Source organism: Mycteria americana, chromosome 3, assembly GCF_035582795.1.
Source record: "Mycteria americana isolate JAX WOST 10 ecotype Jacksonville Zoo and Gardens chromosome 3, USCA_MyAme_1.0, whole genome shotgun sequence".
Classification (NCBI taxonomy): domain Eukaryota; kingdom Metazoa; phylum Chordata; class Aves; order Ciconiiformes; family Ciconiidae; genus Mycteria; species Mycteria americana.
The window spans coordinates 39,164,859-39,185,662 of NC_134367.1; positions in this window are offsets into that span (position 1 = coordinate 39,164,859).

Consider the following 20,804-nt stretch of genomic DNA (forward strand, 5'->3'; position numbering starts at 1 on the left):
TGGATAAGCACTGTTGCCAGGTAAGAAACAGAAAATTCCCCAAATCTTTCTTTATCCAAAGTAGCTTTCTATTAGATCAACCAACATTTTTTTATTCTCAGCAAACCGTAATATTACCAATAATTTTGACATCTAAAAAGTGATTTGAAGTTTTGCACAACTGCTTTAAATCTTTTCAGTCAGGGTAATTTACCTTTTAAGCACTGGTGACAATCCCCAGTGACATGCCAGCTAGTGAAGCAGTCTGTTCAGACCTGTATTGCGTTGTTGACTGAGATGTCACTGAAGGCAGGCATGGCAAAATATTCAAAATATGACTGTGGTAGGATCCCAGCTCTCATTATTCTACCAGCATTTTCCCTGTGGTATACTCTGCTCTTTATGCATCTGCATAATTTCTTCTTTGTCTCATTTTCTCAAGAAATCTGTTAAAAGGAGTATCATGAGTCTGCACAAGTAGAGAAATCATTCCGACTGCGCCTATATTTTGAAGTTTAGTGTCTTCATTTCCCTTTAAGCCTTAAAGTAAAAAAGAGCCTTTGTCAAAGTGGACAGAATGAACATTTGATATGCACTTTTTCTTTCTCTTTAGCAGCTGAATGTTCAAGAAGAACCATTCATTCTCAGCGTATGATGAAGGAAAATAGCATTTGGTAAGAAAAACATTTTGGTTTCAAGCTTCCAAATTACATTTATATTCTGTGAGAGAAGGTTGAAGGGAGACACTTTCAAAGGAAACGGAGATATCCCTTTGTAATGGGTCAGCACTGGAAATCACAACGCTAGCAATAGAATCAATCATTAATTGTTCCTGTCTGGTCGTGTTTTATGATTACAGCTCTAATTTCTTCTTGTTGCTATAAATAGAAACATTTTGCTAACAAGCGGAGTCACGTCCTAAAATATTTGTAATGCAGGTGTTTCCACTGTGAGATTTTTGTGGGATATAATAGAAGATTGAATTTAATTCAGCACCTGATGATTTAATAGTGACTAGATCAGGCCCATAACTCAATGATCCTATTTTGCAAATGTGCTGCTTACTAGTTGCAAAGACCTTGGCTTGGAATCAAACAATGAAAGCCCACCAAGGAAGAGAGAAAGCAGTCTGTTTGGGGAGAGTAACATTTATTAGATATTTCACGCATGCTTAAAGAGACATGTGAGAGCAGAGGATCCTTTGCTGATACAGAAGTAAGCGTACTCTGCTAGCTTTCTGCATCAATACAGCAGTAGCAGAAAAGCGGCGCTTTGTACCAATACAATAAACCTAACAGCACTCCTCTCCTGCCTTGAAAAAAAAACAAAACAAAAAAACCCCAACCTTCTTACTTCTGTAAGAATACAGGTTTGCAGTATAAGTATGTCCTTAAAAAGAGCTTTTGCTTTCTCAACAGTGTTACAATTTACGTGTTGTCACATCCTTGGAAAACCTTGCTATGCCAGAAGTTGTCTATCGCGTAGGCAAAGCTTGAAATCAGGCCTTGCATTCCCAGTGTTAGCCTAAAGAGAAAAAGAGAACTATTAAGAAAATTAAAATGGTACTTTAGACAGTGTATTCATGTTGCAGTTAATAATTTAATACTTGCAATTATTTATATTTCTCAAAGTATTCACTAGATAGCTTTTCCTTTCTGATGATAGACTAACAGAATAACAGATTTGTGTTTTCTAGTAATTATGCATGAAAGCATCTGAATAAGTTAGCAATGTTGTTTGAGTACATAGTGACGAAAATGTTAGAAATCTCGTGTTCTAGAATGTTTCAATATTCTAGAAACTTTAGATGTGCAAGAAACTGCTGTAACTTTTTCAGTTTAAGTTTTATTTCTTAATTAAAATTATTCTTGAAGAAAAACACAGGAAAATATTTACCAGACAGCTTATAATTGCTATATGTTCACCCTCTTGATTTAATTACTGTAAATCCTTACAGATATTGAGGTCTTTGCTAAAGGTGTAGTTGTATTCTTATAGCTCAAATTGATGATTGTGCTGTGAATTTGCATGATAGAATAGTGAAAAAGCAACATCCATCTAGACAGCCTGATTAATTTATTTAGAAAGAAATTTGGTCAGTGAATATAAGGGATTGTGTTTTAATCGTCTTGTTATTTTGGACATAATTTGATAGCTTTTGGGTTTTTAATATATGCGGTATTGATTTTCAAGTTAGGTGCCAATTCTAAATTTAACAGTAATGGATTTTCAGGTTTTTAATGGCTAGATCAAACTGTGTGTTTTGAAGTCTTCAAATACATATTTACATAGTGAAATATAGAGGCACTGTTATTCCTGATGGTGTGCATTTTCTTACTGTGAAGGAACTATTAAAGAAACGTACTGCTGAATCAGAGAATGAAGGGTGAACTCCAGAGAAAAAAGCATTCTGATGGCAAACTCTTTCATTCTTACAACCTTTTTAACGCAGATACTTAGACTGGAAATTCAAAGGGAAGGATGACATTTCATCTTCTCATAGATAGCTACTGCAGATGTCTGAAATTTTAATAGGACAGAGTGATTTTTTGGGGCTGTCCCAAGAGCATAGCTGATAACTCGGTTAGTCTTGTGTCTAAGTTGTTTGCTACTATTGTTTTTTTTTTCACATTCTTAGGACATCTACCACAGAAGGATGTTTGGCGTTACATGTGACAGATTGATCTGTCCTAGATTTTATCTTAGGACTGCTCTGTCTTAGTATCTGTACACATTCTACGTCACATATTCCATTTGTTCTAGTAGAAATTTTATCTATAGCATAGCCTAGGGTAGCTTTACATGAAATCATGGGCATTTATGCAATAAAGAACTCATTTGTCAAATTGACATTGTCAAATGTCAGATAGACATTTTAACAGAATGCGGTGTATACTTCATGCTGGCATGTAAAAGCATCAAGTAACGGTAGTGAAATATTAAAATAAGAAAAAATACCATTTATTGCAAGAATGCTGCAAGCAGTCATGAACTGACATAACTTTGGGGCATTTGAGCAATTTAAGCTTGTTTTGAAGATGGAAAAAGAAGTCGTTACTCCATTGACAGTTTTCTTCTTCAGGTAGGTGTCTTCATTCATTCTCCTTAACAGCTTATGAACAGACAGTAACCGAATCCTGCAGATACATGTGGTTTTGAATCCATTTAAGTCAGTGGCTTTACCCCAGTGCTTTTATGTTTCCCTGTTTTCAGGGGTGGGTGCTTTTGTTAGCCTGGAGGGGACTAAGAGAGAGCTCCTAAACATCAGAAAACAGGAATTTTTATTTTATATATACATATATGCATTTTGCATGCGTGCACACGCACACATATATACATAATGTAAAACTAGGAGGTTGAAAGGAGTAGAGTCCAAGGCACACCAGTCTCTCCAGTACATTCTGTTGGCTAGCTTAGGGGACTATTTTTTCCCCCCACATTGGAAAGGGAACCTAAGTGCCTAAATGGAGTAAGTATGCCTCTGAGAAGCACTTAAGACATACTTCATGTTGCTGCACACCTAGTGCGGCCGTTAGCAGCAAGTTAACACAAATTGGTGCTGAGTGACCAAGATTTTCCAAAGTGGCCACAATTTGGGGTTCTGCTTTCAAAGTAGCTTAAAGGGGCTTCATTTTCAAAAGTTGTTGAACACCTTCTGGAAAATTATACTGTTTTTCTTTTAGGGTGAATTGAACTACATGTGGTAAAAACAATTTTCAGTGTGAAAAGGCATGTGTCCAGTATATACTTGAGAGAGAATATAAATACTTGTAAGAGCTTTTGAAATTCCCCAGTCTTTGGTCTCTCTGTTGTTTCTCAGATTCATTGAGATCTCTGTAACACCGTCTATACAGAATATCCTTCCTTTTTTCCAGCTCACTTATTTAATCTTTTATAATCCAGATAACTTTTTTCCATCACCTTTGTATTGTGACCAAGCTTGATTACTTCATGTTGGTAAGCAAAAGTAGAATTCCTATGAAACAAGTCACACATAAAATCAGTGTTTATCACTAAGCAGATTAATTAATAAGGTTATATTTGTTGTTAGACTTTCATTCAGGTTTTCTCTTTTCCTGTTTGTCCCTTTCTGTTTAGTTTTCCAGCATACCAGAAAGCTTCTGTGGTAGCCCAGAGGAACTCTCTTGATTCCGATTTCCAGTAATGAAAAAGATCTTACTTTGAGACAATTGTCTAGAAAAAAACTTGCAGAAACAGTGCTCAAACTTTTCTGACAGGATAGTAAAATGTCACTGAAAATAGCTCTGCTAACATATTCTTCATTTGTCAGAAATGCTACATATGCAGAAAGAACTGGAATGCTGAATTTGTGATACTGATATATGTGCTGTTTAACGAGACTGGGATATTTTTATTAGAATAGCTTATGGTACTTCTGCTCTGATTTCTCCTCCCTGCAGCCCCACACACACCCTGATATGCTTGAAGAGGACTCAGATGAGTTTAGGACATGCATTCAGCAGATTGTGCTAATTTGTTTAGAATATTTATCATACATGAAGGCCCTTATTTTCGGGCACATAAAGAAATACGTTCTAGTGCTTGTAATTCTTAAAACAGAAACAAACTAGCTGGCATAAGCCTGGTTTCATAACTTATCCGTAAATACAAAAAAAACGCTCTGAATTTGAATTTGCAAGGAACAGATGTCTTTCAGCAAGCTTGAGTGTAAATTCAGCAGGATTTCCAATTTAATCCAGGAAATGATGACACTGAAATTTATTGCAAGCAGAGGAATGACTTGTTCTTCATCGTAGTTATGCAGGGTATGCCTTTTCCACGAAGCAGTACAAGGTGTTTTATCTCTTAGGTTTCCAGGGAGACAGTCACAATCCAGTAGGGGTTACTGTTGTTCTTAATAAAGCTCTCTAGATTTTGTAGTTTTAGCAATTTTTCTGATCAAAATCACAGAGATAGCAGATAGGATTTCATAAATGACACTGAGTAATGTGAATTGATGTGACCTATTTCAAACACACAGAGAAGATGCTGTGGTGTACCAGCTTAGAGTAGATGGTACTGGTGCTTTCACCAGCTAGAATTGTTGTTTTAACTGGCCAGAGAAGACTCAAAACTGAGTATTAGTCACTGTAGAGAGCTATACAAACTGTCCTTATCATTTAGCAGTTGATATAGAATATAGGATATCCGAAAGGTTTTGGATATAGGTGTGAAGCACCACCTCCACCACAGCAATTCTAGGTTTGTTCATATACGAGTTGTGTAATAGTTCACAGAAAACTGTGTCTCCTCTGTGGTTTAGAAGGCAAATTGGTGCAAACAACAACTGGTTAATGTAAATTAATAGGCAAAAATATTATCTCTCAAAATAATAATAGTTACTGGTCTCATTATTGATGAGAATTCAATAAATTTTGATCACAGAAATATATTGTCTTCACATATTTCTTCATTATTATACTTTCAACACTGTTATTATACATTAGACACTGTAAACAGAAATCTGAAGAGGCAGTGTTTGGTGCAAAGAGACCAATAAGTAGTGTAGAAATGCTACTGAGGACCCTCCCAACCTAATTTTCCATTATTCTGCCATGCGAAGGGGAGAAGTAGTAAAGGGAAGATCTTTGACAGAACAAACTGTTTGAGAAAGAAATATGGTAGAGCCAAAAATCTCCTGTAATGACAGTCCTTTTTGCCACATTGTTCTTCCGTGAGGGCAACGTTAGTGGTGCTGAAGTAGAGGAAGGTATGGTTTCTTTCAGAAGTTTCAGGTTATTTAGGATTATTCAGGGTTTTGCCGTTGTTGGAGCCACAGCTAATTCACGCATCAACATTTAATCTAGGTCACCAGAAAATATCAATGCCAGAATGTGCTATACATTTTCTTTCCATAATTTTTACGCTGCACTCTGTGCCTTCCAGTAATGCATGAAGCACTTGTTCTCTCCTTCCCTCCCGAGGGAAGCGTGTACACTGGCTAAGGGACAGTGTATGCAGCGTCTTGCCTTATGCTTCTGAGAGAAGTCATAAGCAAGGTAAAGCACCTTGTACTTAAAGCAGAAGGTTGATTAGCTTTGTGATATTCCCTAACTCCTGGACGATTAAGTTCCTTTGGAAAGCCTGCTGCTTGGAGAAAGTTTTGTCTCCTGTGCAAAAAGCCTTTTGTCTGCTTCAGCAGAAAATGTTAGGTACATTCTTCTCCTCTTTAATTTAGTCCTAAATGTTCATCTTTCCAAAGGAATAGAATAGTCTTAAAATTTTCTTTTGCATCAGGAAGTAGAACATAAGCTGCGCACAAATTTGGGAGCATGATGAAATCCATAGGAAAATTATTGTTTAGAAACAGTGAAAAAATGAGGAGTAAAGATCCTACCAATTAAATAAGTTTTTAAACTATATCACAGTAAATAAACTCCCTCCATAAGCATCCTGCTTAAGCTTACACTATTGCAGACATCCCCACTGCTCCTAGTAGCAGGAGCAACACTCCAAGCAGAAACCTCGGTGTCGTGATATAGTCAGCTCTCAGGGCATGTCATGATATAGTCAGCTTTCAGGGCAAAGTGTTTCAACAGCAAAATGAGGTTTGCAGTTCTGTATTGCATCCGTTCTGTGAGTTTGCTACCATATTGATTTTTGCAAGAGGCCAGACCACACACAGAGCTCTCAAATGTGGGTGCCCTAATAGCCTGAGGGGTGCTCTCCCTCTCCTCTCCCAAAAACAACTCTCCCAACCTGCCAAATCCTTATCTCAGGGTGCAGAAGACAAGAACTCTCTAACCTGAAACTGCCAGTCAGCTACGTCTCCCCCTCCTTTCATTGCAGGTACAGTTGTATTTGCACACAGAGGGTTTATTCCTGACTGTAATTTCAGTTTATCGAGGCAGATGGTACTGCCTGCGTTACCCTGACTGAGCAGTGTCCCACCCTCTGGCTAAAAGCACGTGAATTTCATCCTCTTACCTTCCTGGACACACAATATTTGCACCTCAGGGTTAGTTTTAATGTCTTTTCTGCATCAGCCAAAATTTAGCATGCACTGATCTGAGCTTTGCAGTTTAAGTGCATGAGGAATAGAAGGTAAACTGGAGATGTGCAGGCACCTTAGCCATCTTGTGAATTGCTCTTGCTACCTTTCAAAGAAAAGGGGAAACATCCCCATACCCATTTGTTCTTCATATCTTCACCTCATAATGACACAGATAAAATTCACTTTATACGTTTTCAATGTATATATGTGCGTGTGTGTATATACACACAGATTTATATAATGCATTGTAAAATTTAAAAATTCTTACTGTTTTTATATATGTATGAAAACACATGCTCCCTATATACAGGTGGGGCTGGACATGCAGTTCTTGCTGGAAACTAATATTTCAGTTTTATCTCGTGTGCAGGCTTTTACAAATAATGCTAATTAAAAGCTATTTATATTCCGGTCACTTTTTTTTTAGATAAAAGAAATAGAGTCTAATGTTTTAGAACTAATTGCAGTAAAGTTTTGCAGTAAACACTTTTGATAAGGGCAATGATAGTGCAGGTTAGCATGGCAATTTTTAGCATCTATTAAGTCTTGTGAGTAGCTTTAGAATTCATAACTTGTAAAACAGTCAGACAGAAGCCTATCCTGGGTGAATAGTTTAGCACAAAATACTCCCTTGCCTCCACTTTGTTTTTATTGCTTCTTCAGCACGAGGATGCTGCCAATATTTTGACACTTTTTCCTCCTTAAAATCTGTGTAGCTCTGTCTCTGACAGTACGCCTTCAGAGAAAAAGAGCAAGGGACTGGGATATTCTTGAATTTTCTTGTCAAAACAACGACAGGATAATTACCAAGAGACAATACAGTTTGGCAATGGGAGAGTAGGTGTTTGTGCTTTGTGAGAGGGTGTCGGTATGGTTAGTGCGTGTTCAGGTGTCGCGTCCTGCTTCTGTAAGGTGAAAGGGTCTTCATCTTCAAATGCGATGGGGGAGCGGGGGCACCTCTGTGAAAGGTGACTTAGGACCCGGTGTTGCTTCTGTCCTGGGTTGCCTGTTTGCTGGGCTGTAAAGGGGAGAGGCCTCTGCGTTACGCCGGCGCCTCACAACTCTCAAGAGCCATCGGAGTGAAGGAGGCTGCGTCGGACGTCGTGTAACGGCTCTTTGGCCTTCCTGCATCTGGGGCCATGGCACTGTCTGTGGGCTGGCAAAGGAACGATGATGGGTATTGGAGGGTCCCTCTACACTGCCCGTCATCCTTTTGTGGCCAGTTATCCTGGCTTTGTGGCTGTTTTGTACAGACGAAGTGACATAAACCAGACTGATTACTGGGGAGGACTAGAGCTCCATCCTTATTCCAAAATCACAAAAACGCCTGACCCGAGGTGTGACCTGGGGCACTCCAACAAGGAGAACAGGAGCTTCAGAGGTATCTCCTTGAGCCCTGGGGATAAATCATTCTCGGCAGAGATAATTTAGATTTGCTCCGAGAGGCAGAGCTCTAGTGGTGACAGGGAAAATGCTCTATGGTTCACTGGGAACTCATGGACTCATGAACTCAGGAAAATGCTCACTGGGCACCCGTGGGAGCTCTCTTTAGCCCATCGGTTACCAGTTTCCTGGTAGCACAAAGTAGCAACGCATAGGACTGCCTTTGCAAAAGGGAGGAAAAAGGCACCGTACTTACCCTGATTTCATTTGCAACTTTGTTTTTACTAGCGGATGCTACAAAGTAAAACTTGTGAATACTGCAAAAATGAGGAGTTTGTGGAGGTTAGATGATAACTTTATGACTCAACAATAACGTATTGTAAAGAAGGAATAGGAAGATGTTCTACATACATTAGGACAATGTTTTTAGAAGCATGCCGTCATCTTTTATGGTGAACTTTTTGGGGTAGGGAGTAGCTTTGTTCTGTATTTCCACGTTGCCTGGCACACTGGGTTGCTATTCTCTGTCAGGAGCATCCAAATGCTACAGCAAAATAAATGACGGTAGTGCTGTGCAGACTGATACGCTGCACTTCCTTTGTTAGCTCCCCAATAACACCTACTGCTTTAACAGCACCAGTGCTTTTGGAATAGCGTAACAAATCCCCCAGACGCCTGAGCCTCCTTCAATACTTAGCATGGAGTAAATAGCACCTTGTAGGCACAAAGTACTCAATGTTATAATAGGGCTCTGCCAGGAAAGAGATTTTTAAATGAGATAAGTTGGGACAGGCTTAAGAATTCTTCTTCAGACAGCTAAATACTGCATGCTAAACTGGGGGAAGGCCTCCAGTTTAGTGCAGAGATACCCGAGTTGGCTTTGAATGCATTGCTTTGTGTACGAGAAGTCTAGCTGTGGCAATACAGAACTCCTTGCAAGAGAATTTTCTCTGCCAGAGAGACTGCCTCTTTAAAGAGCAACAACAACAGCAACAACAACAAAAAGATACCTTGTTTTTTGCCATAACAATTCTTCAAGAAAATATTAAAAAACTAATACAGGACAGAACTCCGGTACAAAAATAATTTTTAAAAAAATCGTATTTAGTGACCAAGAATGAGGTTGTGAAAAGACTGTGGTGAAAGAGGATGAAAGCATCCTAAATGCTTTAGACTGCACCAGAAGTAGGCTTTCTGCTGGAATCCATGAACATCATCAGCAGTTTGAACATCATCAGCCCCTGCCCAAGGCTCCTTGTCAAAGTCCAGCCCGGCCGTGCCATCTTTCCTGGGGACAGTCAGGCGTGCCCGGTCCCTCAGCCATCACAGCACCTGTGCTCATGGTGAGCTCCCCATGGAGGAGGACAGCAGTGAAGCGTACCGTGAGCTTTCTTTTAATAAATAAATTGATAAAAAGATCTGTGCAAGAGACTTTGCAGAAACCTCTGAGGGATGCTCTGGCCCAGTAAGTCTTCAGGGCTGTGGCTAGTTTGCTTTGAAGTATTTGTATCAAAGTAACGTAAACACTGTACTGCTGCTCTTTCATTTATTTTCTTTCACATGCTTCCAAATGTGCTAATTTTATGCAAAGATGTCTGTTAGCTGTAACAAATATTTATCCTCTACAGGAGCTGAGCTCTTTTGAGTACACAGCAGCGCTTGTAAGCAGGCGTTTGAGCGAGGCAGGTGTGCAGCTGCTCCGTTCCTCCCTTCTTTTTCCAGCTGGCCACCTTATGTTACCCTCCTCAAAAGAGCTGAACTTTCCCAAGGTCTGGTTCTGTGTATGGAACTGTATTAGGCTTCCGTGGGAGCTTCTGAAGGTAGGTGAGAGCTCGGTAAGGCATATCCAATACTTAAAGCAGGTGATTTCTCTGAGGAAACTATTCATATTCCTGGCCAGCAAAATAGCCTTGTCCTGAACTTCAGAGCAACACAAGCACGAAGTAATGGGTTGTTTTTACAAGTAAAAGAGGCTTAACGCACAGCAGCAGGAGGTAGAGGATGGTTTTCCCAAGCCTTTTGTATTGTGGCTTGTAAATTTTGAATCCGCTCCAAAGGAAAACAGCTAGACGTGCTTTCTTTGGACACCGCGCCTCGATTATCTTGAAATAGCTCAAGTACATTCTGCTTGTGATCATGTTGCATCAATGCTACTTTTTAATTCGTGCGGGGGGAGGAAGGCTTGGAGAGAGCAGGTGATTCACATTACTTTCTGTTCTGTGAGAGCAGATCGTAATTTATCTCATAATTCTTCTGACTCATCACTAGAAAAGATGTTTAATACAATGAGCTGCTAAACCCAATTGTTAGTACTTTCTTAGTAAAATGAGATTAGTATAATCCTCTAATGGTGTGATATATGTCAGATTTTTAGACTTTCATATCACCCAAAGGCCCCAGTAAGTCCTAAGGCTCATCTTGCGCTACAGCTAAACAACAACCTTAAAAATTCCATCACTGAGGTGAATACCATCTGCTCATCAAATTATGACACAAATTTGCTTTCCATATATGTGTTTCAAATTCATATGTCAGATATATATATATATATATATAATTATACACACACACGCAGGCACACCTTTAGGAAAGACTGAAATAATGCCAGGATATTGTGACTTAGAGAACTAATGCAGTTTGGGGATTGTTTTGCCTGTTGACTCAGGAAGTAGGCAAACCAAAATTCAAGCGACTGCGACCCTCTGCTAGCGAAGTTGTTCTCTTGGAAAATTCATCCCTGTGACTTGAGTCTGGCCCCAAGTTCACTCCCATAGACACATGGTTTTTGCTGTCTTTCGGAGGAAGGGGCTGAACTCTTCAGTGGGAGGGCTGTGCCATGGGATCGTGCAGAGCACAGGGGAAGGGAGAACAGTCAGAGAATGCTCACAGTTTTTTAAGGTCATGAGGACATCAACTTCCTAAATGCCTGAAGCCAAATGACTTTGCTTGGTCCATATGCAGATCTGCCAGTTAAAACCATGAAATGAGGTAGTAGTTGGACTGCGATGGTGCTTAATCACAGACTGGCTCCATGTGCCCTCTGTGGCTTGGCAAGACATGGCTTGTCCCTTCTGCAGAGTGTCTTCAGTTAAGAATTTCTCTTCTTCCTCGTGCAGAGAGGGAAGCATTTGGGTCAGTCCAATAGCTCCAGTGAGCTGCCAGATCATACGCTCGGCAGTATGTGGATTTTGGTAATGGGAAGTCTTCACTGAGGACTGTCCCAGTGTTCCTGTAGCCCATATGTGTACTTTATTGCTCTACACTGTCAGAGCAGCCTCTCAGGGCATTCCCAGAGCAGAAGTCTAGTACAAATAGCAATTTCAGCTCCAAAATAATATACAAAAACCTTTCTTAAGTGGTGAAATAGGTGATGGACAGGAGCCATCAGTTTACTTTCTTCTGGGCATACCACCCTATGGAAAAATTTCATTTTATGAGTAGTGGCACAGATGCCGTTAAGAAGCCAATGAGCACCTAGGTAATCAGCACGGTTTTCGCTACAATTACTTAGTGACATGTCACGTTGTCCCTCTTCATGAAAATGATCGTGCCAGTTCCAAGTTGCTTGTTTCATCCAATGCAAAAGTGCTCTTCCAAAACTATGTGAAACAGCACTTCATGCTGTAAAATACAGTTCATGTTTCATTAGAATGTACCCTCATTGAGTTTTTCACTGGTAGCGTTTGCAAAGTACTTGTTAAATGAAACTGTAAAAGCTGCATTTTTATTTATACAAATATGAAACTCTTATTACTCATCTGTATGTATTTTTTTTGTACAAGGTTTGTTCGTTAAATCAAACTTTGTCATTAAAGAAATGATATTGTGAAATGCGATAAAATTCTCCATCCCTTTTCATCAACGAGATCTGCGTATAGTCTGGTGACATAAACCTGTTGGCACAAGTCAGAGCTCAATGTTTAATGCAGTAATACAACCGCAATATGTAGTTCCACAACTCCTTTTAAGCTTCCTGCATAGAATTAGTTAATGAATTAGCTTTCATTAATACCTCACCTCTACAGTTACAGAGGTCACCTTCAAATGCAGACGGAGGAGTTTCCAAGCAGTAATTGTAAGAGATGGGAACTATCCTCATTAATAGCTGTAGATGTTAACTCTGAAGCTTAACAAAGACTATTAAAATTTGAACAGTAATATCAAATTACTTTTTACCTGTCGCTTTCAGAACAGTGAAAGTTCTCCCTACCATGATCACAGCTGTATCCAGGATGTATTTAAAACCATTCAGTTCCTTATTGACTGCCACAGGTTGCAAATATCATGGCCAAAATCTGTGCCAGCCTTCTAAAATGTAATTGTTTTTTTGACAATAAAAATACCAGCACAGAGCCTAACGTGGCAAAAGTGAGAGGGAGTGGGATCTGGAGGCTGTGCTGCACAGTTAGGGCTCACATGAAGTGGAGAGCTGCCCGTTGGGATCCACGTGGAGCCAGGCGAGGGCAGGCCTGGCTTTTCCAGAGGGAACTGTTAGGCTGACACAGGAGATGAGTCCTCTGCCACACGCACCTCCGCTTGCGTGGCAGGCATCGCTCAGAGCTCAGTATGCTCACTCGGAGTTCTCTTTTTGCTCGAGAAAGAGCTGTGGTGTCACTTCCAGTGTAGCCAGAGGTAGAACGTTAAAAGAAAAGTGAAGAAAAATTTTTTAAAATAATTTTTTTCTAATACCTGACGAATGCATAATGTGCTTGTCCATTTTGGTGTAAAGCTACTAGGATTTTTGTGTCTATAAAGAGAGAGGGTGAAAGACAGACCTTCAGGGAGAAGAAGAGGTTCACTAGTTTATAAAATTGTTTTTTTAACATACGATAACCATAGAAAAAGACCCTTAGGATGGAAATGGGAGTTCTCTGTAAAGACTCTTCACGCTGATCAGCAGCGACAAGTGGTAAAAAAAATACCGGTGACAGAAAGATCACTTCATTTGCAAATATAACAGTCTCTAAGAGAGGTGTTCGTACAGCCAAAGACACTGCTCTCCTCGCCACTCATTACCGCGTGGTTAGTGTAAGGGACGTTAGGATCATGCAGACAGTAAATGAGGAAGCAGGTAACTAACCTACAGCACTTTGCGAGTTGCGTATTGAAGACTTGGCCTCCTGGGGAAGCAGCATAATACCCTGAGATGCAATATAAAACATTTATAACCTCCCTTTTAAAAGGCTTCCAGAGGGGAAGTTTCAGCTTTTCCATTTTGTTGCAGAATTCTTCGCTGGAAGAAATACACTGTGAAGAAAGGGGCAAGCAGAGAAAGTTAGCAGTAATTATCATGCTTTAGGGCTTTTTGTTAGCAACTTTCTTGGTCATTTCTATAAACTAAAATATTTCAAAGCAATAAAATATGTAGAAACAGCCATTCCCATTTAAAACAGCAATAGAAGATATATTGTTAAAAGTATTTTTTAAACTTCATCATATGCAGCTGTCTCTGGGTTTCAAACTGAGTGGTGCAACCACCAGGCAAAGCCTCATGTTTCAAGTGTAGAGCCTAGTGACATACAAACAAGCAGTTAGAACATCTGATGTAGCTTTGTAGCCATGAAAGGATCTGTTTTCATTTATTTTCCAGTAAAATCTGTATTTAAACAGTTAAATAACATATTCAGTGCATGAATTTCCTCACTTGGTACTGAAATCTATGACACATGACAGGACATCCACTTCATTTAATTTTGCTAGGAAAAGTTAATCAAATCTAGTAACATAGCGTAAAAGTAAAAAAACGGCTAATAGAGAATGGAATTATATTCATTTAGTTCCACCTCTTAATCTGGCATCCTGACGAGAGAGTTTCATATCCCATCCTAATGTATGCAAAGTTTCACCAGCTGAAGGCATGTATTTAAAAGGAATAGTTTTAAAAGAGAAATCCCATTTTAATTACATTTTAATCCTCCCACAGAGATGCTGCATTTTATTGATTTGATTAGCCGACGGCCATTCCTCTTGCGTACTCACAAATGCAAATTTTTTAGTATCATCGGGCAATTCCAGTTATGCAAGTCAAATACGTAGATACGTACATTGAACAGAGCGTGAACCAAAAATCTTTCCTCTCCCTCCAGCCTGCGCTCGTTCTTTCTAAGAACAAGTTATCATTACTCTGAGCTACGTTTGCGCATCCTACCTCCACAGAGAGGAGAAGGGTCACAGCGAGGAGACGTTCTAACTGCTGCTTGTCTCTGTTTCATACCAGAAATCATTTTTAATGAGCATGTTCACTCGTTTCAGGGCAATCCCCACCATATCGCATCGCTCTGAGCCAGAACACCTGGGAGTCTTCAGTAAGGTTGTGTGCGTTGCGAGCAGACCAAAAATAGGCCTGCGAAAGATCCCATGGTAAATTGCTAGATGGTGTGAGTCACCTTTGAAACACGAACTGGTGTGCTTTGTTATTCCATTTGCAGTGTTTGTATGAGAAAGTTCGGTAAACTTGGCCATAAAAATTTATGACCTGTTTGAATGTGTACAAAAGAAGTGAGTTCATGTGTTTGCTGATGCAGATGGTGATGGAAACTAAGAGCAAGTAGTACTCCAAGTGCAAAAATCCACAGAGCTTTGTTTAGTGTGACCTGTCACTGTCCCCCTACACATTTCTAACAAGGTAGCGGCATTGGCCAGTGCACTGCACGGTGAGCTGCTTTAGCTTAAAAAAATAACATAGAGGATATTTCTTATATTCATGAACACAAACTATAACACTAGGTACTGCTGGGAATTGAAGTCAGAAAAATCTCAACAAAAAGTTAGAAAGGTTTAATTCTGCTCTCCCTATAATGTAGGCTGCAGATCCACAGTTCCCCATCCACCCTTTAATTCTGAGTCCTTTTACACCCCAGAAATCCACCTTTAATTTCCCCCCACAAGTTTGCAGATCCCAGGACAGAGTTGGTCCAGACGGAGTAGCAGGGGGAATACCCGGTCCCAGTCTAGAGGAGCCCTGCTGCCAGTGTCGCAGCGGAGACGGGCTGGTGCTGGTGCAGGGGTGGGAGATTTGCCGTACAGCATCAGTCTCGCTCTTTTGGTATTCACACGGAGTGAATTAGCCCTGTAGCATGGCTTTTCCTCTTATGCCCTCCAATGCTCTTCCATACTCATCACAGTAGTGAGGCAAGCCTGCTGCTGGAGCATAAGGCCCATATATTGTGTTTCTCAGGAAAAATGGGGAAAAAAAAAAAAAGGAGTTTATCAGTCCTGTGAAGTCGTGTGTGTTTTATTATCATCTCTTACAATAAAGCCAAGGCAGTGGTCTTCAGAAACAGGGTAAACTGCCCTTCCTGATAATGTAGCTCGTGACAGGAATGCCCAAGGAAGGATTTGCTGCATGGTGGCTGAGCAGGACATGGTACAGGAAACCTTAGTGTTAGGCAGTGCTTCTGCTCCGTCTCAGACTAAATAAATCTAGCAGAGACGCAAACAAGCATGATTTTACCTTGCCCATGCTTCTAACTGAAGAAATGGAGTTTGGAGACTTCACATTTCTTGTCCAGAGTCTCCAAACTTGGATGTGATACTGCAGTCCCTTTCAATAAAAAGTGGCATGGCAGTAGAGGAACTTCAGAGCAGCCCCGGTCTTCACTTACTGCACTATTTTTTTGTTCGGTGATGAGTTCCCTCCCACTGGTTATTTTGAATGTGTTTCCATATTAATCTGTTTTATATAAGGTAAAGTATTATATTCTTCAAAAGAACTAAGAGCAGTAGCAAAGCTTGTCTTGTTTGATACTAGGGAGAGAGAAATCACAAACTCAGATTCATAATGAGAAATTTATTGCTACTTGATAATGGCTCACTGTCTCCTCACTTAGTCTGAGGATCACAATCTAGCTACCCTTTTCCTTTGGTCTTGTGAACAAATCGATTCAGAGACTAACCGCTTCAAATGAGATATCAAAGCAAAGATAAAGCAGCCATAGGGTAAAAATTACAATATAACTAATACAAGTCTGAAAAAGCAAGAGTAAAAAAAAAAACCCTTTGCTGGAAATTCAATAATACAGATTAAAAAACTTGATCCTTCTAAGCTTGAAGATATGATTGCACCTCCAATAATTTTCTACAATCTTTAAGTCATTCATGTATTAAATTTTGGGGTGGAGACGCTAAGGGAGGGTAGACCCGAGGGAATTCTTCAGGTTGCTCTGGGAATTTGAGAGAGAACATCTGAACTCCTCTGGGAGCCTAATACTCTGCAATAAATGTAACTGCTGAATTATTCATCAAAAGAGTATATACTCTCATAAATGGTAAGCAACAGCTGAGGAAGTGACCAGAAGACTGTTTTCTAGGACGCCTGCAGAGTGATGCTCAGAATTTCATTGTCTGAACTGTCTGATACAGATATAGCTGCTCTGATTCAGTAGCCTTAGGACAACACACTCAACTCCAAGCACTTTCCTGCACTCATGTGGGCTATATCCTCTATCCCCCATGCTCGGAGATGGGTGACGTGTAGCAAATACCACCCTGTCTCATTTTTTAGCCAAAGAGTGGCATTTGGAACAAGCAGCCTGCTCCACAATGCCAGGAGGCATTGCACTGAGGCAAGGCACAGCTAATGAACCATGCTGAGGAGGGCAATGCTTCTCAGCAGGTTCCTCCAACCCCGCTGCAGACGGCTGGCGTGTGAGCCATCAGCCCAGCAAGGCGAGCTCCTGCCAGTTGGCTGACCCGTGGTGTCTTGCCAGAGCACCTGCAGGAAGGCAGCGAGAGCCAGGAACCGCTGCTTCGCCTGGACCTGCTGATGGGTAGGTTGTTACCCAAAGGGAAGCAACAGCTTCCAGCCTTGAATCCAGTTCCTCGCTTCTTTTTACTCTCCTTCGAGCACTCTCCAGCTCTAACCGAGAACTGCTACCTAGAGAGCCGGTGGCCTGGCTGCTGTGTTAAAGAAAATGGCAAATCCTGAATGCGATGCCTCTTTCTTCAGGTATTGAGAAATGCCTAAAATCAGTACTGTGGTCCTGAAAAACATTTCAATGTTTTACCTGTGTTTCAAACATGGGAATAGGAGTACTGGGGCTTGTACTGATATACAAGAAGAGTGAAGAAATGTGGGATAAAGATATCCAGATCAGTCTCCAGAAGGTAGGCCAGCAGTTATTTTTACTTGCCTTGAGATTGTGAGGAGGGATAAGGTCTTGTTCTTTCTAACATCTAAAGAAACAGACCAGAGCAGACATGCCAAAGAAACTACAATATCTGTATGAGGAACTGCACACATTGCTGGAGATGTGCATAACTAATCTCTTACAGCAAGTGGTGGGAAAGAGGTGACCGGAGGCACCATAGCTTATATTTTTCTCTTTCTAGAAGGTAATTGCCTATAATACCAGAAGAAATGTATCACGGAAAGTAATGGTGAAGAGCTGTTTATTTGTCTGATTAATTATTTTAATAATGCACAACCTTAGGTAGATTATTCTGAGAATCCAGCACAACTGCCTCTAAATTGCCCAAGAAATGAAGAGGCAATTTCTACTCCGTTTCTATCAGTCTTTTTGCAGTGATTTTGCCTGCCTTTCTACGCAGGCAGTGCACCAAGAAGGGAGGCGGGAGCTAATATTTCTTCAACCACTTGTGACATCTTTGTTATCCGCTGGCTATTCTGGACGTCCCATCGTATCAACAGGGATGGACACCTTCAGAGGGCAGCTCTGAGCATCTGAACGACTGCTCTCTGTGGCCACATCTCCACTGCTTAAAGGCTTTTGTCCAAGAGAGCAGTGCTTGCTCTCAGGCCGAACGAGGATACGGGGTGGCTGGTGCCCTAAGTGCTTAGGACCGGCTCCTGCTAGAGCAGCCTGACCATACCCACGCTGCACACTCATTTCACCCAGTCTCCTCTGGGTGCCCCTCTAGAACCGAGACCTAGCAGCTGCCTTTCAATGGAAAGCACCTGAAATATTGCAACACCAAGTCCTGTGGCCACTAGTCCAAGCACAAGCAGTAGGTGCAAGGCCTGGCCATCCGTGTATTAAGCAGGGAAGTAGGCAGAGAGAGTGACCAGCAATTGCTGTCTGTATATAATGCAGTAACAGGAGAAGAGCTGAGGAGGAAGCAGGTGCTGCCCATGTCTCAAACTCCTATTTTAGAACAGCACCACAGTGCCCAGCTTTGTTAAATACAGCCTTACTGCAAATGTGGTATCTCTTCACCATGTAAATGTGAAATAGGGTTTCTGCTACTGGTTAAAATACAGTCTCCCCGTGAAAATATCCAGCTTATCCTTGTGGCTATATATATATATATATACACACACACAAACATCTCTATATATCTGTATCTATAGATATACATCTCTAATGTGGAATTATGTTTTCTTTGCTTCTGTCCTGTCTGGTTGTCCTTTGGTCCCACACTACAATGCTTTCCACGTAGCAACTGGAAGGTCTGTGCTGCAGTGCATGGGAAAGATGTGTGTATAATACGGTGCCAATGATACGTGTTACACTGCCTAGGCGTGGAAAGAGGATCAAGCAGTGTTCCCAGTGCTTGCTGGGATGATGTTACAAGACTGTCATGAATGAATGGAGCCAAACTTGGTGTGATTTACACCCAAACACTCTGGCCTGGAGTAGACTGTGGGATGAAATGGTCTGTTCATGGGTTTTCTTTTAGAGAGAACTAACTGGTTTGCTTCAGAAATGAGCTCAGAATTTAAAAAAAAAGACACACACACTCTTCAAAAAAAACCCAACCCCAAAATCTAGTTTATATGCAGTGTGGCTGCAAGGGTCCAGGAATGAACTGAGGAGCTAAGTGATTTAACAGCTCAGCATTCCTCACATGCCTCTCCATCTTCAGCCCCCTTTGAAGCGGAGACATGGTCCCACAGAGTGACTGATTGAGGAGGGCGGGTTTTGGGAACAGAAACCCCAGCTACAGAGGCTTCTGACTCTGAATGCCACCATTTGTTTCAGTGCTTAACAAATGACATACACATGACACTAAAAATGATCGATGGTCTCAGTAAGGCAGGGAAGCCTGCAATGCAAGCCTTGCATCCTTCGGTGCGGAGAAGCAGCACAGATTTGCTCTGCTTCTGAAGGGGAAGAAGGGGAAATTTCTCCACCTATTGGGACTCTTGCTGTTCCTTGTAGCACAATTCCTCCTGAGTAGGTATCTGAACTACAGAATCATAATTCTTGAGACTCTAAGCTGTGCTAAGGAGCAGTGATTCTGGTACTAAAATCATGAAGTGCACTGTCCCAGAGCAGCAGACACCCGTACCATGTCCCAGGATGTGCTGGCTCTGAGCCCCGGTGTACGGTAGCGTGAAGAGCTCAGAGCTCGAGAGCTTTGGAGAGGCTTGGGAAGGGATGCAAGGTCCCTGGGGCCATGAAAGAATGGACATGAGGTGGCCTGACGCCACGGCTGTTGGAGAGCTGGGTGCCCTCCCTACGCTTCCCCACCAATTGTATGCAAAACCCATCACGCTGGACCTTCACCACTGTGACACACAGCCAAGGGCACAGCCCTGCCCCTCTCCCACCCTCTCCTTCCTTGTTTTCTTATCAGGTAGGTTTTCTGCTCAGTATGTAAGCTATTTTCGAACACTACTTTGAAGCCCTTCACTGTCTCACTATATGTAACCTAAGGTTTCCTCCTGCCCCCAAGCCAGGAGGTAGTTACTTAGTTCTGCTTCCAGGACAAGGGTTGCTGGCTCCTTCTCTGTATTCCTAATTTAGGCAAAAGTAGAGCTTCTGACTGCCTCAAACCTTTTTCTTCTTTCTCATAGCCAGTAAGAAAGAGATTTTTTTCCCTTCTCCAATGTTCCTATATGTTTGTGACAGCTTGAGACCCAGGTTACACTCTTCCAAATACACAGTAGGAAGAAAAATCACCCTCTTGAAGAAATTGCCTACTTTGCACCAGAAGGTCAACATTTTAACACTAAGCTATACAGCATCTACTTACGGTTTGCAAATTTAATTCACCAAATGATTCACCAAAGCATGTGTGTGGTCCTTTTTATTTTTTTTTAGGAACAAAAAATACATTGATTTAATTGCAAAATCAAACACAAGAATAAAAAAAATTGACAAAAAATAGCATTCTAATTCAGATTAGCATCCACATACAAAGTATATACAGTTTCAATTAAACTTCTTTTTTCCTTTGACCAAAAAGGTTGCTGATCCATCTGTTATTTTGTTTATTTTTTAATGCAATAGCAGTAAAAGCTATCTTCAAAGTAATGAGGTAATGTCCATCAATAATTTACTTTCAACAGCTATAATATTTAAAGGTAATCATCCACTGGGCCATTTATTAGCCCTGACAGAGTGAATACAGTGTCAGATATCATTGAAAGGCCTGGAGGATTAAGGCACCAACCCTGCAAACTCTGACACGCTTGCCAGTCAAACTAGTCTCCAGGATATAGTTAAACCAGGTCATAACCCTT